Here is a 26,997-nt window from a genome sequence, read left to right on the forward strand (position 1 = left end):
CTATATTTCGGCCCAAAGGCTCGAAAGTGAGCGTTCAAAAAGTTTTCCTGTGTCCATTTCACTGCAAACCAAGGCTAAGAGGCAATACGTTAGAGTCCTCGGAACTGTAAAATATCCCCCAAGTTCCGGGAAATCAAGCGGAAGTTGGTCAAAATCACGTTGCGCGCAAGGCGGTCTCGGCTACTCTTTCAGTTTTAAAGTGAAGTGGGGCTATGTGTTGGCCCAGAAGCTTTAAAGTGAACGTTGAAAAAGTTTTGCCGTTTCCATTTTACTGCAAACCAAGGCAATCAGGCGTTACTTTAAATTTGCCGGGTCTGGAAAATATCCCCCAAGTTCCGGGAAATCGAGGCGTAGTTTGTCAAAATCACGATTCGCAAAAGGCGGTCTCGGCTACACTTTCAGTCTTAAAGTGAAGTGGGGTTATATTTCGGCCCAGAGGGTCCAAAGTGAGCGTGCAAAAAGTTTTGCTGTTTCCATTTCACTCCAAACCAAGACAAGCAGGAGTTAGTTTGGAGTCCCCGGGACTGGAAAATATCCCCCAAGTTCCGGGAGATGGAGCCGAAGTTTGTCAAAATCACGATGCGCGTAAGCCGGTCTCGGCTACTCTTTCAATCTTAAAGTAAAGTGGAGCTATATTTCGGCCCAAAGGCTCGAAAGTGAGCGTTCAAAAAGTTTTGCTGTGTCCATTTCACTGCAAACCAAGGCAGAGAGGAAATACGTTAGAGTCCCCGGAACTCTAAAATATCCCCCAAGTTCCGGGAAATCAAGTGGAAGTTGGTCAAAATCACGTTGCGCGCAAGGCGGTCTCCGCTACTCTTTCAGTTTTAAAGTGAAGTGGGGCTATATTTCGACCCAGCAGCTCGAAAGTGAGCGTTCAAAAAGCTTTCCTGTGTCCATTGCTCGGCCAACCAAGGCAATCAGGAGTTAGTTTAGAGTCCCCGGCACTGGAAAATATCGCCCCAGTTCCGGGAAATGGAGGCGAACTTGGTCAAAATCACGATACGCTTAAGACGGTCTCGGCTACTCTTTAAGTCTTAAAGTGAAGTGGGGCTATGTGTTGGCCCAGAAGCTTTAAAGTGAGCGTTGAAAAAGTTTTGCCGTTTCCATTTTACTGCAAACCAAGGCAATCAGGGGTTAGTTTAAAGTTACCGAGTCTGGAAAATATCCCCCAAGTTCCGGGAAATCGAGGCGTAGTTTGTCAAAATCACGATTCGCATAAGGCGGTCTCGGCTACTTTTTCAGTCTTAAAGGGAAGTGGGGCTAAACTTTTGGGCCCAGAAGCTGTAAAGTCAGCGTTCAAAAAGTTTTGCTGTTTCCATTTCACTCCAAACCAAGACAAGCAGGAGTTAGTTTGCAGTCCCCGGGCCTGGAAAATATCCCCCAAGTTTCGGAAAATCGAGCTTAAGTTAGTCAAAATTACGATGCGCGTAAGGCGACCTCGGCTACTCTTTCAATCTTAAAATGAAGTGGGGCTAAACTTTTGGGCCCAGAAGCTGGGAAGTCAGCGTTCAAAAAGTTTTGCTGTGTCCATTTCACTCCAAGCCAAGACAAGCAGGAGTTAGTTTAGAGTCCCCGGGACTGGAAAATATCCCCCAAGTTCCGGGAAATGGAGCCGAAGTTTGTCAAAATCACGATGCGCGTAAGCCGGTCTCGGCTACTCTTTCAATCTTAAAGTGGAGCTATATTTCGGCCCAGAAGCTCGAAAGTGAGCGTTCAAAAAGTTTTGCTGTGTCCATTTTACTGCAGACCAAGGACGTCGGGGGCCAGTTTAGAGTCCCCGGGACTGGAAAATATCCCCCAAGTTCCGAAAAATCAAGCCAAAGTTGCTCAAAATCACGATGCGCGTAAGACGGTCTCGGCTACTCTTTCAGGCTTAAAGTGAAGTTGGGCTATATTCAGCTCAGAAGCTTGAAGGTGAGCGTTTAAAATGTTTTGCTCTGTCCATTTCAATGCAAACCAAGGCGATGGGGAGTTAGTTTACAGTCCCTGGGACTGAAAAATATCCCACAAGTTCCGGCAAATTGAGCCAAAGTTGCTCAAAATCACGATGAGCGTAAGGCCGTTTCGTCTATTTTTTCAGTCTTAAAATGAAGTGGGGCTATATTTCGACCTAGAAGCTCGGTACTGAGCGTGCACTAATTTAATCTGTGTCGATTTCACTGAAACCTAAGGCAATCAGGAGTTAGTTGAGAGCTCCCAAAGCTGGAAACTATCCCCCAAGTTCCGGGAAATCGAGCCATAGAGGCTCAAAATCACGATGCGCGTAAGGCGGTCTCGTCTACTCTTTCAGCCTTAAAATGAAATGGGCTATATTTCGGCCCAAAGGCTCGAAAGTGAGCGTTCAAAAAGTTTTCCTGTGTCCATTTCACTGCAAACCAAGGCCAAGAGGAAATACGTTAGAGTCCCCGGAACTGTAAAATATCCCCCAAGTTCCGGGAAATCAAGCGGAAGTTGGTCAAAATCACGTTGCGCGCAAGGCGGTCTCGGCTACTCTTTCAGTTTTAAAGTGAAGTGGGGCTATATTTCGACCCAGCAGCTCGAAAGTGAGCGTTGAAAAAGTTTTCCTGTGTCCATTGCTCGGCCAACCAAGGCAATCAGGAGTTAGTTTAGAGTCCCCGGCACTGGAAAATATCGCCCCAGTTCCGGGAAATGGAGGCGAACTTGGTCAAAATCACGATACGCTTAAGACGGTCTCGGCTACTCTTTAAGTCTTAAAGTGAAGTGGGGCTATGTGTTGGCCCAGAAGCTTTAAAGTGAGCGTGAAAAAGTTTTGCCGTTTCCATTTTACTGCAAACCAAGGCATTCAGGAGTTAGTTTAAAGTTACCGAGTCTGGAAAATATCCCCCAAGTTCCGGGAAATCGAGGCGTAGTTTGTCAAAATCACGATTCGCATAAGGCGGTCTCGGCTACTCTTTCAGTCTTAAAGGGAAGTGGGGCTAAACTTTTGGGCCCAGAAGCTGGAAAGTCAGCGTTCAAAAAGTTTTGCTGTTTCCATTTCACTCCAAACCAAGACAAGCAGGAGTTAGTTTGCAGTCCCCGGGCCTGGAAAATATCCCCCAAGTTTCGGAAAATCGAGCTTAAGTTAGTCAAAATTACGATGCGCGTAAGGCGGCCTCGGCTACTCTTTCAATCTTAAAATGAAGTGGGGCTAAACTTTTGGAACCAGAAGCTCGGAAGTCAGCGTTCAAAAAGTTTTGCTGTGTCCATTTCACTCCAAACCAAGACAAGCAGGAGTTAGTTTAGAGTCCCCGGGACTGGAAAATATCCCCCAAATTCCGGAAAATCAAGCCAAAGTTGCTCAAAATCACGATGCGCGTAAGACGGTCTCGGCTACTCTTTCAGGCTTAAAGTGAAGTGGGGCTATATTCGGCTCAAAAGCTTGAAGGTGAGCGTTTAAAATGTTTTGCTCTGTCCATTTCAATGCAAACCAAGGCAATCGGGAGTTAGTTTACAGTCCCTGGGACTGAAATATATGCCACAAGTTCCGGCAAATTGAGCCAAAGTTGCTCAAAATCACGATGCGCGTAAGGCCGTTTCGTCTATTTTTTCAGTCTTAAAATGAAGTGGGGCTATATTTCGACCTAGAAGCTCGGCACCGAGCGTGCGCTAATTTAATCTGTGTCGATTTCAGTGGAAACTAAGGCAATCAGGAGTTAGTTTAGAGCTCCCAAAGCTGGAAACTATCCCCCAAGTTCTGGGAAATCGAGATATAGAGGCTCAAAATCACGATGCGCGTAAGGCGGTCTCGTCTACTCTTTCAGCCTTAAAATGAAATGGGCTATATTTCGGCCCAAAGGCTCGAAAGTGAGCGTTCAAAAAGTTTTCCTGTGTCCATTTCACTGCAAACCAAGGCCAAGAGGAAATACGTTAGAGTCCCCGGGACTGTAAAATATCCCCCAAGTTCCGGGAAATCAAGCGGAAGTTGGTCAAAATCACGTTGCGCGCAAGGCGGTCTCGGCTACTCTTTCAGTTTTAAAGTGAAGTGGGGCTATATTTCGACCCAGCAGCTCGAAAGTGAGCGTTGAAAAAGTTTTCCTGTGTCCATTGCTCGGCCAACCAAGGCAATCAGGAGTTAGTTTAGAGTCCCCGGCACTGGAAAATATCCACCCAGTTCCGGGAAATGGAGGCGAACTTTGTCAAAATCACGATACGCTTAAGACGGTCTCGGCTACTCTTTAAGTCTTAAAGTGAAGTGGGGCTATGTGTTGGCCCAGAAGCTTTAAAGTGAGCGTTGAAAAAGTTTTGCCGTTTCCATTTTACTGCAAACCAAGGCATTCAGGAGTTAGTTTAAAGTTCCCAGGTCTGGAAAATATCCCCCAAGTTCGGAGAAATCGAGGCGTAGTTTGTCAAAATCACGATTCGAATAAGGCGGTCTCGGCTACTTTTTCAGTCTTAAAGTGAAGAGGGGCTATATTTTGGCCCAGAAGCTCGAAATTGAGCGTTCAAAAAGTTTTGCTGTGTCCATTTTACTGCAAACCAAGGCCATCAGGAATTAGTTTAGAGTCCTCAGAACTGGAATATATCCCCTAAGTTTCGCCAAATCGAGCCGAAGTTGCTCAAAATCAGGATGCGCGTAAGTCGGTCTCGGCTATTCTTTCAGTCTTCAAGTGAAGTGGGGCTCTATTTCGGTCAAGAACCTCGAAAGTGTGCGTTCAAAAACTTGTGCTGTGTAAATTTCACTGCAAACCATGGCCATCAGGAGTTAGTTTAGAGTCCCCGGGACTGGAAAATATTCCCCAAGTTCCGGGAAATCGAGCAGAAGTTCATCAAAATCACGATGCGCGTAACGCGGTCTCGGCTACTGTTTCAGTCTTAAAGTGAAGTTGCGCTACATTTCGACCCAGAGGCTCGAAAGTGCGCATTCGGAACGTTTTCCTGTGTCCATTTCACTGCAAAGCAAGGCCATCAGGAGTTAGTTTAGAGCCCTTGGGACTAGAAAATATTTCCCAAGTTCCGCCAGCTCGAGCCGAAGTTGGTCAAAGTCACGATGCGCGTAAGGCGCTCTCGGTTAGTCTTTCAGTCTTAAAGTGAAGTTGGGCTATAGTTCGGCCAAGAAGCTCGAAAGTGCGCGTTCAAAAAGTTTTGCTCTGTCCCTTTCACTGGAAACCAAGGCCGTCAGGAGTTAGTTTAGAGTTCCCGGGAGTGGAAAATATTCTCCAAGTTCCAGGAAATCGCGCCCAAGTTGATCAAAATCACCATGCGCGTAACGGGCTCTCGGCTGTTCTTTCAGTCTTAAATTTAAGTAGGGCTATATTTCGGCCCTGAAGCTCGAAGGTGAGCGTTCAGAATGTTTTGCTTTGTTCATTAAATTGGAAACCAAGGTCATCGGGAGTTAGTTTAGCGTCCCCGGGACTTTAAATTATTCGCCAACTTGCGGGAAACCGAGCAAAAGTGGCCCAAAATCACGATGCGGGTAAGGCGGTCTCGGCTACTCTTTCAGTCTTAAAATTAAGGGGGGCTATATTTCGACCTAGAAGCTCGAGACCGGGCGTGCGCTAATTTTACCTGTGTCCATTTCACTGACATCTTAGGCGATCAGGTCTTAGTTTAGAGTCCTTGGGACTGGAAACTATTCCCCAAATTCTGGCAGATCGAGCCAAAGTTGCTCAAAATCACGATGCGCGTGAGGCGGTCTCGGCTACTCTTTCAGTCTTAAAATGAAGTGGGGCTATATTTCGGCCGAGAAGCTCGAGACCGAGCGTGCGCTCCTTTTGCCTGTGTACATATCACTGAAAACTAAGTTCATCATGAGTTAGCATAGAGTCCTCGGGACTGGAAAATATTCCCCGAAGTCCGGCAAATCGAGCCAAGGATGCTCAAAATCAAGATGCGAGTAAGGCGGTCTCGGCTACTCTTTCACTCTGAAAATGAAGTGGGGCCATATTTCGGTTCTACAAGCTTGACACCGAGCGTGCGCTCCTTTTGCCTGTGTCCTTTTCACTAAGAACTAAGTCCATCAGGAGATAGTTTAGAGTCCTGGAGACTGGAAACTATGCTCCAAGTTTCGGCAAATTGAGCCATAGCTTCTTAAAATTACGATAAGCGTACGGCAGTTTCGTTTACTCCTTCAGTCTTAAAATGAAGTGGGGCTTTATTTCGACCTAGAAGCTCGACAGGGAGCGTGCGCTCCTGTTACCTGTGACCATTTTACTGAAAACTAAGGTTATCAGGAGTTAGCTTAGAGTCCCCGGGACTGGAAAATATCCCCCAAGTTTTGGCAGATCGAGCCATAGTGGCTAAAAATTTCGATGCGCTTAAGGCGGTTTCGTCTACCCTTTCAGTCTTAAAATAATGTGGGGCTAGATTTCGGCCTACAACCTGGAAACCTAGCGTGCGCTCCTTTTACCTGTGTCCATTTCACTGAAAACCAAGGCAATCAGGAGTTAGTTTAGAGCTTGCGGGACTGGAAAATATCCCCCAAACCCCGAGAAATCAAGCCCAAGTTGGACAAATTTACCATGCGCGTAAGGCGGTCTCGGCTACTCTTTCAGTCTTAAAGTGAAGTGGGGCTATATTTCGGCCCAGAAGCTCGAAAGTGAAGGTTCAAAAAGTTTGGCTGTGTCCATTTCACTGAAAACCAAGGCCATCAGGAATTAGTTTAGAGTGCCCGGGACTGGGAATTATTTCCCAAGTTCCGGGAAATGGAGCCGAAGTAACCCAAAATCACGATGCGCGTAAGGCAATCTCAGCTACTCTTTCAGTCTTAAAGTGAAGTAGGGCTATGCTTCGGCCCAGAAGCTCGAAAGTGAGCGTTAAAAAAGTTATCCTATGTCCATTTCACTGCAAACCAAAGCCATCAGGAGTTAGTTTAGAGTCCCCGGAACTGGAAAATATCCCCCAAGTTCCGCGAAATTCAGACGAAGTTGGTCAAAATCACGATGCGCGTAAGGCGGTCTCGGCTACTCTTTCAGTCTTAAAGTGAAGTAGGGCTATATTTTGGTCCAGAAGCTCGAAAGTGAGCGTTCAAAAAGTTTTGCTCTCTCAATTTAACTGAAAACCAAGGCCATCGTGAGTTAGTTTAGAGTCCCCGGGACTTAAAAATATCCCTTAAGTTCCGGAAACTCGAGCCGAAGTTAGTCAAAATCACGATGCGCCTAAGGCGGTCTCGGCTACTCTCTCAGCTTTAAAGTGAAGTGGGGCTATATTTCTCCCCAGAATTTCGAAAGTATGCGTTCAAAAAAATTGGCTGTGTCCATTTTACTGCAAACCAAGGCTCTCAGGAATTACTTTAGAGTCCTTGGGACTGGAATATATCTCCGAAGTTTCGGGAAATCTAGCCGAAGTTGGTCAAAACCACGATGCGCGTAAGACGGTCTCGGCTACTCTTTCAGTCTTAAAGTGAAGTAGGGCTATATTTCGGCTCAGAAGCTCGAAGGGGAGCGTTCAAAAAGTTTTGCTCTCTCCTTTTCAATGCGAACCAAGGTAATCAGGAGTTACTTTAGAGTCCCCGGTACCGGAAAATATCCCCCATTTCGCGGGAAATCGAGCCAAAGTTGGTCACGATCACGATAAGCGTAAGGCGGTCTCGGCTACTCTTTCATTCTTAAAGTTAACTGGGGCAATATTTCCGCCCAGAAGCTTGCAAGTGAGCGTTGAGAAAGTTTTGCTGTGTGCATTTCACTCCAAAGCAAGGCCATCAGGAGTTACTTTAGAATCCGCGGGACTGTAAAATATCCCCCAAGTTCCGGGAAATCGAGCCGAAGTTGGTCAAAATTACGATGCGCGTAAGCCGGTCTCGGCTACTCTTTCAATCTTAAAGTAAAGTGGAGCTATATTTCGGCCCAGAAGCTCGAAAGTGAGCGTTCAAAAAGTTTTGCTGTGTCCATTTTACTGCAGACCAAGGACGTCGGGGGTCAGTTTAGAGTCCCCGCGAATGGAAAATATCCCCCATGTTCCGGGAAATTTAGCCAAAGTTGGTCAAAATCACGACGCGTGTACGGCGGTCTCGGCTACTCTTTCAGTCTTAAAGTGAAGTGGGGCAATATTTCGGCCCAGAAGCTCGAAACTGAGGGTTTAAAAAGTTTTGCTGTGTTAATTTCACTGCAAACCAAAGCCATCAGGAGTTAGTTTAAAGACCCAGGGAGTGGAAAATATCCCCCAAAATTCCGGGAAATTTAGCAGAAGCTGGTCAAAATCACCATGTGCGTGAGGCGGTCTCGGCTAATCTTTCAGTCTTAAAGTGAAGTGGGGCTATATTTCTGCCCAGAAGCTCGAAAGTGACCGTTCAAAAAGTCTTCCTGTGTCAATTTCACTGCAAACAAAGGCGAGCAGGAGTTAGGTTAGAGTCGCAGGGACTGGAAAATATCCTGTAAGTGCGGGAAAATGGGGACAAAGGTTGTCAAAATGAAGATACGCGTAAGGCCGTCTCGGCTATTCCTTCAGTCTTAAAGTGAAGTGAGGCTCTACTTCGGCCCAGAAGGTCCAAAGTGAGCGTTCAAAAAAAATTGCTGTGTCCATTTCACTGCAAACCAAGGCAATCAGGAGATAGTTTAGAGTCCCCGACACTTGAATATATCCCCTAAGTTCCGGGAAATCGAGCCAAAGTTTGTCAAACTCACGATGCGCGTAAGACGGACTCGGCTACTCTTTCAATCTTAAAGTAGAGTGGGGCTATATTTCGGCCCAGAAGCTCGAAGGTGAGCGTTCAAAATGTTTTCCTCTGTCCATTTCAATACAAACCAAGACGATCAGGGGTTAGTTTAGAGTCTTCGGGACTGGAAAATACCCCCAAGTTCCTAGAAATCGATCCGAAGTTGGTCAAAATCACGATGCGCGTAAGGCGGTCTCGGCTACTCTTTCAGTCTTAAAGTGAAGTGTGGCTATATTTTGGCAAAGAAGGTGGAAAGTGAGCGTTGAAAAAGTTATGCTGTGCCCAATTCACTGCAAAGCAAGGATATCAGGTGTTAATTTAGAGTCCGCCGGATTTGAAAATATCCCCCAAGTTTCGGGAAATCGAGCCTAAGCTGGTCAAAATCACGATACGCGTAAGGCGGTCTCGGCTACTCTGAAAGTCTCAAAGTGAAGTGGGGCTATATTTGGGCCCAGAAGCTCGAAGGTGAGCGTTCATAATGTTTTCCTATGTCCATTTCAATACAAACCAAGGAAATAAGGAGTTAGTTTAGAGTCCCCGGGACTAAAAATATTTCCCACAAGTTGCGGGAAATCGAGGCGAAGTTGGTCAAAATCACGATGCGCGTCAGGCACTCTCGCTTACTCTTTCAGTCTGTAAGTGAAGTGGGGCTATATTTGGGCCAAGAAGCTCAAAAGTGAACGTTCAAAAAGTTTTGCTGTGTCCATTTCAATGCGAACCAAGGCCATCAGGAGTTACTTTAGAGTCCGCCGGACTGAAAAATATTCCCCAAGTTCCGGGAAACCGAGGCGAAGTTGGTCAAAATCACGATGCGCGTAAGGCGGGCTCGGCTACTCTTTTAGTCTTAAAGTAAAGTGGGGCTATATCTCGTCGCAGAAGCTCGAAAATGAGCGTTCAAAAAGCCTCGCTGTGTCCAGTTTACTGTAGACCAAGGACGTCGGGGGTCAGTTTAGAGTCCCCGGGAATGGAAAATATCCCCCAAGTTCCGGGAAATTTAGCCGAAGTTGGTCAAAATCACGACGCGCGTACGCGGTCTCGGCTACTCTTTCACTCTTAAAGTGAAGTGAGGCAATATTTCGCTCCAGAAGCTCGAAACTGAGTGTTTAAAAAGTTTTGCTGTGTCAATTTCACTGCAAACCAAGGCCATCAGGAGTTAGTATAGAGACCCAGGGAGTGAAAAATATCCCTCAAATTCCGGGAAATTTAGCCTAGGTTTGTCAAAATCACCATGGGCGTAAGACGGTCTTGGCTAATCTTTCAGTCTTAAAGTAAAGTGGGGCTATATTTCGCCCCAGAAGCTCGAAAGTGAGCGTTCAAAAAGTTTTCCCTTGTGAAGTTCACTTCAAACCAAGGTGATCAGGAGTTAGTTTAGGGTCCCCAGGACTGAAAAATATCCCCCAAGTTCCGGGATATCGATCCGAAGTTGGTCAAAATCACGATTCGCGAAACGCGGGTCGGCTACTGTTGCAGTTTTAAAGTAAAGTGGGGCTATATTTAAGCCCAGAAGCTTAGAAAGTGACCGTTTAAAAAGTTAGGCTTCGTGCATTTAACTGCAAAAAAAGGCCATCAGGAGTTATTTTAAAGTCCCCCGGGCTGGAAAATATCCCCCAAGTTCCGGGAAATCGAGCTGAACTTGGTCAAAATCACGATGTCTGTAAGGCGGTCTCGGCTATTCTTTCAGTCTTCAAGTGAAGTGGGGCTATATTTTGGCGCAGAAGCTCGAAGATGAGCGTTCAAAAAGTTTTGCTGTGTCCATTTCATTGCAAACCAAGGCCATCAGGAACTAGTTTAGAGTCCACAGAACTGGAAAATATTCCCTAAGTTCCAGCCAATCGAGCCGAAGTTGGTCAAAATCACGATGCGCGTAAGGCGGACTCGGCTCATCTTTCACTCCTCAAGTGAAGTGGGGCTATATTTCGGCCCAGAAGCTCGAAACTCTGCTTTCAAAAACTTTTGCTGTTTCAATTTCACTGCAAAACAAGGTCATCAGGACTTAGTTTAAAGTCCCCGGGACTAGAAAATATCCCCCAAGTCTCGGGAAATCAAGCCGAAGATCGTCCAAATCACGATGCGCGTAAAGCGGTCTCGGCAACTCTTTAAGTCTTAAAGTGAAGTGGGGTTATATTTCGGCCCAGATGGTCCAAAGTGAGCGCTCAAAAAGTTTTGCTGTGTCCATTTCACTGCAAAGCAAGGTAATCAGGAGTTAGTTTAGAGTCCCCGAGACTGGAAAATATCCCCCAAGTTCCGTAGAATCGAGCCAAAGTTGCTCAAAATCACGATGCGCGTAAGACGGTCTCGGCTATTCTTTCAGGCTTAAAGTGAAGTGGGGCTATATTCGGCTCAAAAGCTTGAAGGTGAGCGTTTAAAATGTTTTGCTCTGTCCCTTTCAATGCAAACCAAGGCAATCGGGAGTTAGTTTACAGTCCCTGGGACTGAAAAATATCCCACAAGTTCCGGCAAATTGAGCCAAAGTTGCTCAAAATCACGATGCGCGTAAGGCCGTTTCGTCTATTTTTTAAGTCTTAAAATGAAGTGGGGCTATATTTCGACCTAGAAGCTCGGCACCGAGCGTGCGCTAATTTAATCTGTGTCGATTTCACTGAAAACTAAGGCAATCAGGAGTTAGTTTAGAGCTCCCAAAGCTGGAAAATACCCCCGAAGTTCAGGGAAATCGAGCCATAGAGGCTCAAAATCACGATGCGCGTAAGGCGGTCTCGTCTACTCTTTCAGCCTTAAAATGAAATGGGCTATATTTCGGCCCAAAGGCTCGAAAGTGAGCGTTCAAAAAGTTTTCCTGTGTCCATTTCACTGCAAACCAAGGCCAAAAGGAAATACGTTAGAGTCCCCGGAACTGTAAATTATCCCCCAAGTTCCGGGAAATCAAGCGGAAGTTGGTCAAAATCACGTTGCGCGCAAGGCGGTCTCGGCTACTCTTTCAGTTTTAAAGTGAAGTGGGGCTATGTGTTGGCCCAGAAGCTTTAAAGTGAGCGTTGAAAAAGTTTTGCCGTTCCCATTTTACTGCAAACCAAGGCAATCAGGCGTTACTTTAAAGTTGCCGGGTCTGGAAAATATCCCCCAAGTTCCGGGAAATCGAGGCGTAGTTTGTCAAAATCACGATTCGCATAAGGCGGTCTCGGCTACACTTTCAGTCTTAAAGTGAAGTGGGGCTATATTTTGGCCGAGAAGCTCGCACAAGAGCGTTAAAAAAGTTTTCCTGTGTCCATTTCACTGCAAAGCTAGGCCATCAGGAGTTAGTTTAGTGTCCCCGGGAGTGGAAAATATCCCCCAAGTTTCCGAAAATCGAGCTTAAGTCAGTCAAAATTACGATGCGCGTAAGGCGGCCTCGGCTACTCTTTCAATCTTAAAATGAAGTGGGGCTAAACTTTTGGGCCCAGAAGCTGGAAAGTCAGCGTTCAAAAAGTTTTGCTGTTTCCATTTCACTCCAAACCAAGACAAGCAGGAGTTAGTTTAGAGTCCCCGGGACTGGAAAATATCCCCCAAGTCCCTGGAAATCAACCCGAAGTTTGTCAAAATCACCATGCGCGTAAGGCGGTCTCGGCTACCCTTTTAGTGTTAAAGTAAAGTGGGGCTATATTTTGGCCCAGAAGCTCGAAAGTGAGCGTTCAAAAAGTTTTGCTGTGTCCATTTTACTGCAAACCAAGGCCATCAGGAATTAGTTTAGAGTCGTCAGAACTGGGATATATCCCGTAAGTTCCGGCAAATCGAGCCGAAGTTGCTCAAAATCAGGATGCGCGTAAGTCGGTCTCGGCTACTCTTTCAGTCTTCAAGTGAAGTGGGGCTCTATTTCGGTCAAGAACCTCGAAAGTGTGCGTTCAAAAACTTGTGCTGTGTAAATTTCACTGCAAACCATGGCCATCAGGAGTTAGTTTAGAGTCCCCGGGACTGGAAAATATTCCCCAAGTTCCGGGAAATCGACCAGAGGTTCATCAAAATCACGATGCCCGTAACGCGGTCTCGGCTACTGTTTCAGTCTTAAGGTGAAGTGTGGCTGTATTTCGGCCCACAAGCTCGAAAGTGAGCGTTCAAAAAGTTTTGCAGTGTCCATTTCACTGCAAACCAAGGCCATGAAGCTTTAGAGTACGCGGAAGTAGACAATATCCCCCCAGTTCCGGGAAATCGAGCCCAAGTTGGTCAAAATCACGATGCGCGCAAGGCGGTCCCGGCTACTCTTTCAGTCTTAAAGTGAAGTTGCGCTATATTTCGGCCCAGAGGCTCGAAAGTGCGCATTCGAAAAGTTTTGCTGTGTCCATTTCACTGCAAAGCGGGGCCATCAGGAGTTAGTTTAGAGCCCTTGGGACTAGAAAATATTTCCCAAGTTCCGCCAGATCGAGGCGAAGTTGGTCAAAGTCACGATGCGCGTAAGGCGCTCTCCACTGGAAAAGTTGAAAATTTACATGGACATGTCAATTTTAATTTACAGTATGTAAATCTTGATTTACATTCTTTGTAAATTATAATTTACATGTTAGGGTTTTGTAAAATAAAATTACAGGAAATTTACAGCTTTTAGTACAGCATGTAAATGTTCTGTAAATAGTGATTTACAATGTCTTTGTCGACAATGATCATTTGAAGAACATGTAAAAACCTGTAAAATATTTTACGCACTTTTACAGTATCTGCCTTTGTAAAAAACATGTAAATTGCTTTGCTAAACCATGTGAGGAACGTGTAAATAATTCAAGCGAATGCTGTAAAAAGTCTGGAAATGTTATGTTTGTAACCCTGTAAAAACCATGTAAATGAAAAAAGGGGGCCTGTAAGAAACATGTAAAAACCATGTAAATGAAAAAAGGGGGGCTGTAAGAAACATGTAAAAACCATGTAAATGAAAAAAGGGGGGCTGTAAGAAACATGTAAAAACCATGTAAATGAAAAAAGGGGGCCTGTAAGAAACATGTAAAAAGCATGTAAATGAAAAAGGGGGCCCTGTAAGAAACATGTGAAAAGCATGTAACTGAAAAAAGGGGGCCTGTAAGAAACATGTAAAAAGCATGTAAATGAAAAAAGGGGGCCTGTAAGAAACATATAAAAACCATGTAAATGAAAAAAGGGGGCCTGTAAGAAACATGTAAAAACAATGTAAATGAAAGAAAGGGAGCCTGTAAGAAACATGTAAAAACCATGTAAATGGAAAACCTAGAAGTTGCACGGGTGCGACACCGCACTAATTAAGCTGTCTTCTTGTGAACTTTCCGCGCATCCAAAACGACAAAATAAAACTAGAATTGTTACTGCACATGCAGGCGTCCCAAGCTTACGTCTCTAGAAAAGAGAAAAATTAATTCTCGGACACGTACGTATTTATTCATGAAGGACCATGAAAGCGTCACGTGTTGTGTGAGTTCAAGACGGAAAGAGCCCTGGTGACCGAGTTTGAACTGACGCGGAGTTAGGTTAGGCAGGGAACCATAAGGGACACCCAACGACCGTTTCTTCTCGAATACTTTTAAACGCTGTTTTAGGCTATCTGGTGTCCTTTCAAAGCTCTGTAGGTTAATTTTAGGTTGCGCAAAAAAAAATTTATCTGTTCGGTTATTCTAGAGGAGCTTGAGTATTCTCGAACTTATTAGGGCTTTTTTGTCCATTTCCCGAAAACGTTAGGGCTTGTCGCCTTTCCGAAAATGATAGCCGACTTTTTTTCGGTACTGAAAATGACATTTTTAACAATCCGAAAACAACAAACATTAAATTTCTCATATCGCGAAAGTTCGAGGTCACAGTTGTGCCCCTGAACCGCTGAGAATGAACGAAATATCATGATCTAGAGCGTTAAATATTCCGAAACATGAACATTCTACAAGTAAGATTAATACAACTAAGTCTGCCCTTGCATGTTCACTGTTTGTTTGTTTGTTTGTTTGTTTTTTGGTTTTTGGTGATTTCTACCGTTTTGTGCTTTCATTGCCATCACTGTTATCCCAGTCCCTTTATAAGAGCATACCAGCCTTGTGAGTGCCCGATCTCCAACAAGCAGGAATCAGCGGTCGTCATGTTAGGTACCAGGTTCTCTCGGTTCTCTCGCCATGTTTGGCAGTTCGTTGGAACTTGCATCGAACTCGAGCTCTGTTTTAGCGGGCCAAAATCCACTCTACCTTCGCTTCGTCACCGTGCACGGTTTCAAGGCAAAGTTTACCGTTACCCACAAGCTGAAGATAGCGATTACAGGCAACAACAACAACAGGTAAGCAAGTTTTGCATAAATTGAACGAGTAGAGTAAAGTAACGTCAAGATACGTATGCATTTCGTTTCGCCTTTGGTTGTGAATGTGTCATTATCAAGGAGAAGTTACATTGCTTGTGGAATCGACTTTGGTGATGTTTACGTGCCGTGCATGAAGAGCTTTATTATCTGTTATTATCTGTTCTCGATAACTGAGTAAGAACATGCGACATTTGTTATTGGCTTATATGCACCTCATGATTCTTTCTGATGCATGCTCTTGTAAGGTTATGTTGCCCTCTGATGTGAATGCTGGTAAGCTAAAATGTAATGTGCCATCTTCAGCAGAGAAATTTCTCTTATGCTAGAGTAACTATTCTGAAGTTACTCATGTGTCTACAGTTGTACCTACATGCAAGTTACAATATGCTGTTATACACAACTGTACATGGACATTGCACCCACTGGTGCTGATACTGTAGTAAGTTAAATGTTGTGATATTTTCTTTCACAAAAAAAACACTACAATACTTTATATAGAGTTATACATGTACCTCAAACTGTCGTGAAAACTACAGAGGACTTGAAAAAAGGGAAGAGTAATTTGCCCAGGCAGGAAAATGTACTTGTCTTGGATGACACAGTATAGTCAATCGATTATTTCACAACAATCAATAGAAATTAGTCAATGATATCAGAAATCAATAAAAGGATTCGTCATGAGTAATCGATTGTGATCAAATTTTCAATAAGCATTATCAATTTTTGCTGATACTAGCTTATCTTTTAAGCAACATTTAATAAGAAAGAAATGAACAAAAGGTTTAAAGTGAAATATGAGATCATGAATACAATTGCATAAAAACATAGCATTGTATCTCGTAAACAGAATATTTTGCTGGCATACATGTATCAGGGACTATGTTTTGGGGGTTTTTGGTAGTGCCTTTGAAATCTACATAAAAAAAGTTACAATCAAACATTGTGTTGAGGGACATAATTTTTCTACAATTTAGGTGAACTAACAAAGAGAGACCAACTTTCAATTGATTCTGTAATGACTGATAAATTTGGTAAAATCAAATTGATAACTTGAAACTTTTTAGCATGTGAGTATGAATTTCTTTCAATTGATCGATAGCACTGATAACACTTACATTAATTTCAATTTATTGATTTATATCAATTTATGGATCGATTTCAATCGGTTGCCTTACCCTGGGATGACCAGACAGCACTTTAGAGCCCTGTCACAGGCATGTGTCACTGATGTTTTTACCACATTTTAATGTCTTCTGTGATCTATTACTGAACAGATGCATGACAACATAGAATCTATCTGCTTCGTAATACATAACAAAGAAACAAAAACAAACTTTTATGACATCATCTGTACCTTTGTCCACCAATAGAGCATAAGTGCGCATAAGAAACAATCAAATTGTGCCTGCAAATAACTTGACTTATTATTAAAACATTGTTTGATAGGAGTTTGATTTATTGTGCATGAATATTACAATGTAGGAGATAGTGAACATTGAATACTTACTGCCACAGATTTTGAGTTTAGTTCTTCTACATCCTCTGACATTCAGTGCCTTCCAATCAGAGAGGTAAATTTTTTGTCACACAGTAGCTACAGATGTAGATGTAAGATCTGTTTGATTGATGAATATTCAGGGCTCAAAATAATGGCCAGTCAACAGGCAATGTCTGGCCAGAATGGTGACTTGACCGGCCCAAAAACTTCACTCCCCAGTCATGTTGACCAGTCATGTCATGTTGAGACGGTCACATTGTTCATTCTTGAATAAACAATCAAATCCCCAACTATAAATCTGAGAGTTTTTATCTCTTTTTTATTATGACCTCTAACAAAAACATACACCAATGCATACATGTATCTGTTCGAACGGCTAAAGACCATTCGCTTACTGTTTGTCATGCGTTCAAGATCGATAGGAATGCCATTCGAGTGACTGGGGTTAAATCTGTTCAGAAAAATATGAAGCCAATCTTTAAATGGTCTAGCAGTGACTGGAACAAACAAACTATATTTGTGGGTTAATTTGGCTCACATTACGTGTACTTGATTTTTTTGTAAATATCTTGACCAGTCAGAAATGAGACGTGACCGAGCTAAAATTACTTTGGCCGGTCAACATGAACGGCTACAGTCTGATTTCAAATGTCACAGTATAAATTGGAATGATAAGAAACAAAATAATGACTCCAGTGTAAAATTCACTGGTTGATATCATACACAGAATTTGTTGATTCATACTCAGACATAACTTATCTTATTTAACGAAATGTTTTATGTTACTTGTAGGATGAAGTAAAATTGAGAGTGGTCAATACATGCATACTCCTTGGCATTGATGCTTGATCAGGAAAAAATCAGCCACTGAGAAGTCTACAGTACCTATGACTCTATAAGGGGTCCAAGGTCCATTTCTTGAAGGCCCTGGAAACTTTTCGGGCCCACAAAGCCATCTTTAATTGAGCTGTGTCTAAAAACTAAGAGCTGTGTATGCCTGAAACTTCTTGTGTGAAGGAAACCTCTGTTCATATTGAGAATAAGCGAATAAAACAGCTCTGTAAGCATAAGATTTCAGATTTTGGTATGGCTTTCTGGGTGCGAAAACTTTTTGGGACCTTCGAGAAATGGGCCCCTGGTGCATTACAGTCTAACATGGTGACCTTCAACACTTTCTGGCATAAATTCAACCACTTTAAACATTATTTTTAATGCTTTGAAGTATCACCTACACTGTACCTGTGTTAGTGAATTAGCATTAAATTTGAATATCTTAGATTGCTAGGTTGATACTTATTGTTCAATACAGCAGCTATAAGATTTCATCATAAAAAGCAAAGGCTATGTTTACATACATGTAGTACCAGAACAATAATTTATTAACTTATGATGTGTTATGGGAACTATGGTACTAGATAGGCCTTTCAATTTCAACAGGTCCCTATGAATTTTTTTTTTCTTACAGTACAGTTTTTTTATCACAAAAAGAAAAAGTAAAATTTTGAATATTGTTTACAGTGAATGTTTTGTCAGGGGTCCAAAATGTTTGTCCTGTTTGGATTCCGTACAGTTTTGGAAAAAGAAGGAAACTGTGACTTTGTAAACATAGCCTAAAATATGTCAGAAGCCTTGTTTTATGTTATGCAATGTAGTATTCCTTTGGCATGAATGTTTTTATGATGAATTTAAAATGTCAATCTTTATCTTGTGGTACATGTTTTTTCTCCCTATTTTCTGTTATTTCAAAAGAACAATTCACTCTATGAAAAAAGTTGATCAATATTTCACACTTACATTGCAGTAATTTTCATAATAAGGTAAAGGTAAAGTCTGCATATGAGCCACGTGGCCCAACAGACTGGAGCTTATCCCGCTTTCTGAAGCAGGAAGCGACTAGGACTATTTCTACTCCCCCTGGATGAGATGCCAGTCCATTGCAGGGTTACCCCACCATTAAATTCGCTGGTACCCACTTATACACCTGGGTGGAGAGGCACTGAGAGTAAAGCGTGTTGCCCAACAACACAACAGAATGTACCCGCCTAGGGCTTGAACCGGGACCGCTCGATCAGGAGTTGAGCACACTACATGTAACTATGAGGCCATCGTGCCTCCCACATTTTTCATAATAATTATTAAGGCTAATTTAATCCTACATTAATTACTTAGTAAGAAAAAAACAGTTAATTCATTCATTTTATGACAAAGGGATTATCATTATGTTACATTTGACTTTGTGAATTTAGTATATATTTAAGACAGGTATCCATTTGCAAAGAATTTTAATTTAGTAATATGCCTAAATTGCAAAATTTTCACTAGTCAAATCAGACTTTGTGTTTAATTTTTGGACAATGGCACACCGTTTATGGGCATTTTTTATTGTTTGCAGCTTGAAAGGCGCTATTGTTTCTAGAACAAAGAACCGACTCTCAGCCAATTTCCGAGCGCGGGATTCAAAATCTTCGCTGACGACCAGATGCTGACAATATCACCCTTCTCGTGGTGGGGTAGGGGAAATGTCGCTCAGTACAGCGACATTTTTCCGGGGTACGGAAGGGAAAATTTGTTACATGAAGCGCGGGCTGTAGAAGTTATTTCTTTCTTGTTGCAAACCGGCGAACGCCAACGTTCAGAAACGCACGCTTAAATTGCCAGGGTGTGTATTTTAAAATACAAATGAAAAAGCGAAAAATAAACTGCAAGTAAAACCCAGTCATCGGCAAAGAAAAGTGAAGCGAAGAAATAAGCCTTTTTTTCTGGTCTGTTTAATGCTCTGCAATAGGCCAGCCGCTAGTAAGCCAAACACGCTGCGTGGAAAGTAGCCTACTTGCAGCGACGAACTGCCGTAGTTTCCGCCACTATCAATTATGTTCGAAATATCAGTAAACTCTTGGGAGGGTTAAATTGTCATGATAAAATTATTGAATGTCTTTAAGTATAAGAAAACAAAAGCGCCTTTCGTGTTATTTAAAAACACAATTGCGCTATTAGTGCTGTTACTCCCCCAATTCAAACTAATCGATTTTTACTCTTTCCAAACATATTAAAGTTTATAATTAGTCAATCTAAGAAATGGTGACAGGATTCTTGGGGAATTTAGTTACCAAACACTTTCATTGCATTAGTTCCACTAAAGTATTCATAACTTGAACGCTTTCGTGGCTAGTTGTGTATTGTTTTATCGTCTTTGTCTCTTAATCGTCAACAAACCATTAATTGACAAAAACTTTACTTTCCATGTAGAAGCGCGTGCCGCTAACCATTGTCAGGTCTTGTGCACAACATGAATAAAGTTCTAATGAAGACCTCTATTCAGCTTGTTCTCCGAATTGGTTATTTAAAAAAGTTACCGGCGTATAACATGTTTTGAGTGCAGCTGAGCGTCTTTGAAATTCGCGCTTAGTTGACACCATTGTTTTCTTGTTGTCATGAATGGTCATTGAGTTCTAGTTATTCTAATGAGGTAAATGGTTATAGAGACGCGTGCTTGACAACAATCATTTCGCTATTGTCACTTGACAACAACCATTTCGCTCGTGTTTAGATCGTCGAAAAAAAAGTTTTCTAGGCAATGTTTTCCAAGTTTAAGATAGAGAAGGCGCCAAACGTCCTCTACAAACGCGGACCGAGGCATTTTGAGGTAGAGCAGTCTGCTATCTCTTTGCCACTCCTTGAGGCGTACGACCAGCATATTCGCCAACTGCAGGCTGAGGTTCAGCAGCTACGAGCCGAAAATAATGGCCAGGCGGTGGAATTGGCAGGGAGAAGAGCGGAGAATTTCCAGCTTCGCCAGGAACTTCAGCTTCTAAGACAGGAAGTTGACCAAAGTCGCCTTGCAGTTGACCCTGTAAAGAACACAGTAAAATTTAACGTCAGCCGCAAAAGCTATTGGGACGTGGACAGGGCTGCGCGGTCTTTGAAGAGAAAAAAAATCGGAGCCTTCCTCCGAAATGCTGTAGAGATTTTACCAGCAGAATTTAAACCAATCGAGGTACGTATCATTTCGAAAATTTATTGGTAATTACTCAGTGTTACATTCACCTGTCGCTGTTTATTCCTTTCACGCTATAACCAAAGATTCTTAGTGAGCGCGTCTGAAATAAAACTTTTTATGCAGGCGATACCACGTGAAGACAAAACAGCTTGGTTACTATTTTTTGCCAGAGTTTACTGCAATTATTTACCTCTGATTTAAAACTCAAATATATTTTCTTTGCTTTTAATTCGCTTTGCGGCAAATTGTTCTTATGAAGAAGCTACGTAGCCATATGATGAGATATGATGCCATCGCTGTACAAGCTGAAAGGGTGACGTATGTAGTGTGCCCACGGTATATCGATAACTTTCAGCGGGCTTTGAGCTGAAACCGCTGAAAAAAAGATGGCTGACAACATGGCGGCTAATTACACGCAGTTGCTGTTTCGTTGCTGTTGTTTACACGTTTATATTCCTAACATTTAATCCTCATTGCCGCATCTGTTTCCTTCTTGCCGACCTCAGAGTCATTTATTTTGCGATTTTTTGTTGATTAACGTAGTTTACCTGATTTTACTCGTGCAGACGAACGTAAGCGTAGTTATTAAGATGCTCTGTTTATTTTTTCACACAGGTTAAATTTTATGTTAGCGGCCGTGAACTTGTAATCCCACTATCTGACAACCAACATGACGGCGATGACGACGAGGGCTACGCTCACGAAGTCGTACAAAGGATCTTGGCGGCGAAGGATGAAGGACTTGTAAGTGACAAAGCCTTCCACGAACTCAGGATGGCGCTCCCTGAAAAAGTTAGAAGTCACGTCCCGCCACTGTCCGCAGTCAAACAGGAAAGGAAGTCCCAAAACAAGGAGATCCAAGTAATTCAAATCCCGGAGGTAAATTAATTATTAGAGAACACGACCATTCATATCCCATTTATATTTGGCATTTGCTGATGAGCAACCTTATCATCAAAAGTCTTTAATAATCATCTTTGATAATCATAATTATTATGACCATCCATGGCTCTTGTTGGCCTTTCTATGTTTGTTTTTAGTGTTTTTACCGTTTTAAGCTGTCAATTTGATATTTCTGTTTATTTAATGACAATTTGGTCAGTGCTGAAATTGCCTTAAATTGTGTGATCTGGTCCCTTGAACTAATATATTAGAGTAAGTTTATTTTGATTTGTAGTGTTCAATACGTGTGCGACTGTGGCAAGCATAATAATTTGCAATTTATTTTTTTTTGGTCATAAATAATTGCAGGCCAAACAAGCTGATGGTGCCCGGAGGAGTATTCGTGATGTTTTGCAGTATTTAGTCGCAATACCGGAAGTTAAGGATGCCATCAAAAAAGATGGTTCCAAAATTAAACTCCGATTCGCAGCTGATGGGAGGAGGACAAGCAAAAGGATTGGCACAGTTATGGCTGTGTTCAACATTCTGTGTGAAAATAAAGCTACTTACGAATACCAGTATACTCTGGCACTCTACAATGGTAAGTGCAGAGATTTTAATATCTTAACATTTTAATTCCTGTCACATAGATGCCAAGCTTCAATACCAGGTTTCTCTTTAAGGGGTGGTAAATGGTCTCTGAAACAAATATGTCTCACAAGAGTTTAGTCAAATCTTAGTCTCCCATAGAAAAACACCTTGTCTTGCTCTCTAGTTAAGTCTGCATTTACCATTTGCAAACCCTTTGCCTTCATATGCAAAGCCTTCAAACACATTTAACCAAGAGTCATTATATTAATTAAAAAAAAACAGTTCCCAATCTTTCTTGTTAATTTTGCTTTGGTGCTCAAAATATGTCACAGTCAGTGAATCATGCCTATTACCATTCCATAGGTAAAGAAGACTATGAAGAATTGAAAGCTTGCCTTGGGCAGACCTTTCAAGAAATCGATGATTTGAAAGCAGAAGGAATATCAATTGATGGCGAACACTTTGATGTTGAGTGGTGAGTGTTGTTTATGGACTAAATGGAGCTAGCTCCAAATACTTTTGTATTTGGTGTTATTGCTGCAAGGATCAAATCAACAACCTTGATAGTAAGTAGGGAGAATTTCTTTTTGACATTTTGTATTTTAATTTCATATGCATCATCACAGAGCCAACAACAAGCAAGGCGATAATAGAAATATAGAAGTACTAGTAGACTGACTAAATATTCTCTAACAACATACAAAAAATGCACATCTACATTCAGACAGTCTATATCAGAATCTAATTATATTATGTGAATCTTTTTCCAGTTGATGAGTGGCCAATTGAGAGAAAGCTGTCAGAGTGCACTGGGTTGTGCCAGCGCTCCACCACTGCTGCAAGGAAAGGATGCAAAATGCCTCCTCTTCTTAACATCCCTTTTGAGTTTGTTGTGGTGGACACATTACATTTATTTTTAAGAATAATGGGACTGCTATTCCATCAGGTGAGCCTACAAGTATCATATAGTATATAGAGAAATGCCATTTTCTTATGCGCATTTTGAATTTTGGAGTTACGGCGGTGCGTGACATGAAGCCAAGATCGCTTTAGCCATTTTAGGAGTTAAAGTATTAGGAAAAGTGTTTTTGTAAATATTTTTTGGTTCGGTTCTGATAATCAGTCGTCCGAGAGCCAAAGTAAGTTCCAGATGTTAACACTATTTTCCGGCCGCCATATTGGAGGAGTAAGGAGGTCCTCCAACATGGCGGCTCCATACTAGGCTCTATAATTTTGCGCAGAACATTTCGACGAATAGCTCAACTTTGGGACAGCGCACACCCCTTAAACTTGGTGAACTGCCTTCTTTATTTATCGTCTATAATATTACAATTTCTTGACTTTATCCACTGAATGGTTTTCGATTTTATTTTTTATTACACGACAATGCACACACTCCATTACCTCTACATAAAACATATATCAAATGAATGAGAAAACAGACACTTATTAATTTTGTGTTGTTTATTGTCTCAATATAGGTTGTTGAGGTTGTTATCAACAACGATTGCCCAGACATTCTTACACAAGAAATGGAGAGAATTCAAGTGGAATTCAAATTTTTTGAAGAATATAACCAACTCGCAGAAAAAGTAGAAACAAAGTGGACAAGTCTAAATGGTAATAAGTTAACAATATATCTACATGATGTAATGTATATGAAATGATATATCTACATTTGTTAATAACATAGTTGGCATGGCTACACAATCAAATTCAGTATGCATTTATAACCTATGATTTCCTGAGCAAGTCTTATGCGCTCCAAACTTATCACTAGCCACAAGACTAAGAAGTTAAAAATTTAAACCCTGTTTTTTATTCATAATTCTAAATATTTATATTTTCTTTGAACATCAGGAAAAGAATTGCAAAACGTTTTGGAGAAACTGAACATTAAGAATGTTATGGAAGCTGTGGGTACCGAAGATGCAGAGGGCATAGATGATTTGTGGAATGTAAGTTGCTTGCAAGCACAAGCTCTATCCACCTTTTGCTATTGACTTCTTTGGAATTAAGCTGCAAATATCAGGCATCAGTTTTATTGAACAATTCCCCAACTATCCAAACACACTTTGGAGAAAAGGCAGAAAATTTTTATTTTTCTGTCAAGTGGCAGCCCTTTTTTAGTACAGACAATTAATAATGATGTTTAATTGTTATCTGCATTTGCTTTTTGTTGTAGGGTTTTAAGACTTTGATGCGGGCACTGCAGGTTCAAGAAAATGATCCTGACTACCTTCAGCCTCAGAGCTTTAAGAAACATGTGCGGGAGTGGGGAAAGCTCTTTCTTGAAATTTACTATGATGACGACATCACCCCCTACATTCACAGTACGTCAACAAAAATTATTCCCTTAACAAATGTCTTTCTGGATGGAAGTAATGATGATGAAATTAAATAATAATTTCACAATGCATCTAGTTTTTATTATTAGCAGATAGATAGGCCTGAAAGTGATTGTACTTATATAAGTAGGTAGCTTCTAAGTGAAACTTTGTGGTATAAAAATAAATTTAGTTTTTTTTTTTTCAGCATTTGTATATCATGTACCACAGTTTCTGGAGATGCATGGTACTTTGATGCAGTTTAATTGCCAGCCTGTGGAAAAAAAGAACCATTGGCAATCCCAGGCATTCCATCGTGGATCACAAAAAGGAGGAAAAAACTCAAAATACACAGTTCAGGTAGGCAAAGCATTTAACGTTATCTACCTGTAACAAAATTCTTGGTTTGTAAATATAAATTTCGACATTTTTTCCATAAAAGAGTCTCTTGATGTCCTCCTACTCTAAAAAAATTGCTATCTATTGATACTATAAATGTTTGCGATAGGATTAATCGTTGTAGAATTCATCTTGTAATTTCAAAATACTTGCATGATTACTCCCTGAATTTTACTTGACTCAGTATTATAACCATCACAAATTACAAGGGATAAATAACTTATAAGCTGCTACATTTTTAAATCAAAACAATAAGTGTTGTCTTTTCTTAAAGGTCATGGAACAAGAAAACAGGATGATGTTTGCCCGATGCCACAACCTCAAAAGAAAACGGAGAAGTTACGTGAAGTCGAAAGTGCCTGCCAGTCCAGACAGCTCAGATGAAGAAGAAGCCCCTGACAGCCAGATAGGGAGCATGCATGTTTACAACCACCACGAAGAACAAGAGGGCTGAAGTTCACATTACAGAACTTGTCCAAAAAACAAAAACGGCTCCTTTAGGAGCCACCAAATTTGCAAAAGCAATGACCACACAAAGTTTATTTAATCCCTGTTATATTATTTTCTTAGTAATAAAAAATAAATAATATTTACAAAGAAAAATTATAGTAATAACATATACTAATTACATTAAAATTAACTGTCACTAAAAAAAATTTTTAACCACAAGTTTGATTTTTTTCCGGCACACAGGGCATCTTTTTCTTTCATTTTTTAATTTTGTTGCACATTCAAAGCAACAAACTTGATGCCCTGTGTCGCCATGAATAAAACTTGCATTCCGTGGTCTGGTTACACAGACCACGCAAAGGTCGGTCAGGACACCTCCTCCCAGTTCCTCCTCGTCTTCTTCCTCCTCCTCTTCCTCCTCCTCCTCATCGTCAGCGTCTTCGTCTTCTTCCTCCTCATTATCGTCATCATCCTCCTCATCTTCCTCATTCTCTTCATTTTCTTCCCACTGCTCCCACTGCTCCCACTCCTCTTCGCTCCAAACGGCCTCTCCCTCTTCCTCCTCATCCACCTCCTCTGCTCTCTCGTCATTTTCTCAGGGCAACACTTCTGAAAATGTAAAAATATGTTTGTCACCTATCAACAGTATAAAAATTTTGTTGGTTAATTGCCTTGACCCTGAACTTTGTTATTAAATATGATTTAGATACAATGACAAGTGGTTGCTAACTCACCATCTAAAAAGAAGAGGTCATCTTCGGAATCCGAGATGACCTCGGTAACAGCTGAATGGTAATTGCGGTCAGGGTCTTCAGAGTCAGGGTCTTCCGAGTCAGGGTTTTCCTCTGTGGTGATGGGGCCACCAATGAACCCACAGCCCCATTTTAATTGTTCTAAATAAAATAATTAAAAAAAGTAGTATGTTAAATGGAATACTCAAATTTCTTCTTTTTTTAAACTGTTCAAACTCCACCTTGAAAAGTAATATTTACCATGTGAATCCCTTTTTCTCTTAACTCCTGTGAATTTAGAAATAATTTGATAAATTATAAAATCTTATCAATTACCATGTCAAATTTTCAACATTATTATATGCCATTTACTTAGGGCATAGAGTAGTAGTTTACCTTGACCCACTCCACCTAGTCCAGAGCTTCCTGGAACTGGAAATATCTCACTAATAAAATAAGATAAAAAGAAATGTCAGTGATGAGTTTGGACAATTCCAGAAACTAAATTGGAGAGGAATGGAAGGGCTTGACTTGACTTTTTTTTCTTTTTCTTCTGACAATGTGAGAATCATTTCACCAGGTCTGAGAGCAAGAAGCAGTCCATTTAATAAATTGTTGTCAGCGCGAGTGTAACACGAGTAGAGTATTTTGATATCCTGAATTTGGTCATATATATTTTTGGCATTAGATTTCCATAGCATGCTAAACCGATGAGATTTATAGTGCAGCATTCTTATCCATCAGTGTGATATCTATTTGAGGTGTATTTTGTGGTCCGTCGCTCAACAGGCACTTCAAAATCTACACTAATACTTTCTGTTGTTGTGTGTAATCCGTCAAGTTGGAAACGGCAGCTATTTCATCGAGAATAAATTTAGCTCATTTCACTGAACCACCGGCGGATTTACGAGCTTTTACTGTGAGCTTTGATGTGCTGTTTGACTAAGAAATACTTTCGCGTTTGCAAACGGAGATAGGTCGCAGGCAGAAGTACTTAATACGGATGCATTAACTTCTCACTTACCAAGCCTCGTGCCCTGCTTCCTCCATGATTGATGAATAGACCACGCTTTTGACAGTGCCAACTGGCATCGGTGTCAAATTACCAGGCTAGTTCAAAAGGGCGACTGGGTTAAAGGGCACTGAATAAAGCCCATTTTAGTATGATTATTTCAGTGATACCAACCCCGGGGATGCACGCGACTAGCGCGATCTAAAAAGTGAGACGTATGGAGCTTTCCGTTCAAATCGAGGTGGATTGAATGCTGAGCTTTTTTTTAAGGCAAATAATTTAATGAATACAAAA

The 26,997-nt window shown here is 41.6% G+C and overlaps 1 long non-coding RNA gene and 2 pseudogenes across 3 annotated transcripts; 2 read left to right on the plus strand and 1 right to left on the minus strand.

Moving 5' to 3' along the window:
* The first annotated feature begins 14,489 nt into the window (after positions 1 to 14,489).
* On the plus strand, positions 14,490 to 19,628 carry LOC149097816 (uncharacterized). Of its 2 annotated transcripts, none has more exons than XR_016203632.1 (2): positions 14,490 to 14,795; positions 17,107 to 19,628. It is a non-coding gene; the product is annotated as an uncharacterized LOC149097816 (long non-coding RNA). The 2 variants fall into 2 exon arrangements; XR_016203633.1 differs by lacking the exon at positions 14,490 to 14,795 and adding an exon at positions 15,002 to 15,143.
* Positions 19,629 to 20,344: 716 nt separating this feature from the next.
* On the plus strand, positions 20,345 to 25,113 carry LOC149097817 (uncharacterized; annotated as a pseudogene). Its single transcript, XR_016203631.1, has 9 exons — positions 20,345 to 21,190; positions 21,563 to 21,794; positions 22,148 to 22,350; positions 22,555 to 22,730; positions 23,266 to 23,404; positions 23,645 to 23,742; positions 23,970 to 24,117; positions 24,320 to 24,471; positions 24,785 to 25,113. The product of XR_016203631.1 is annotated as an uncharacterized LOC149097817 (transcript).
* On the minus strand, positions 25,101 to 26,783 carry LOC149097818 (uncharacterized; annotated as a pseudogene).
* Positions 26,784 to 26,997: the final 214 nt, after the last annotated feature.

This window comes from Orbicella faveolata, unplaced genomic scaffold (assembly GCF_042242905.1).
Source record: "Orbicella faveolata isolate gen_17 unplaced genomic scaffold, um_ofav_v1 contig_46, whole genome shotgun sequence".
NCBI lineage: Eukaryota > Metazoa > Cnidaria > Anthozoa > Scleractinia > Merulinidae > Orbicella > Orbicella faveolata.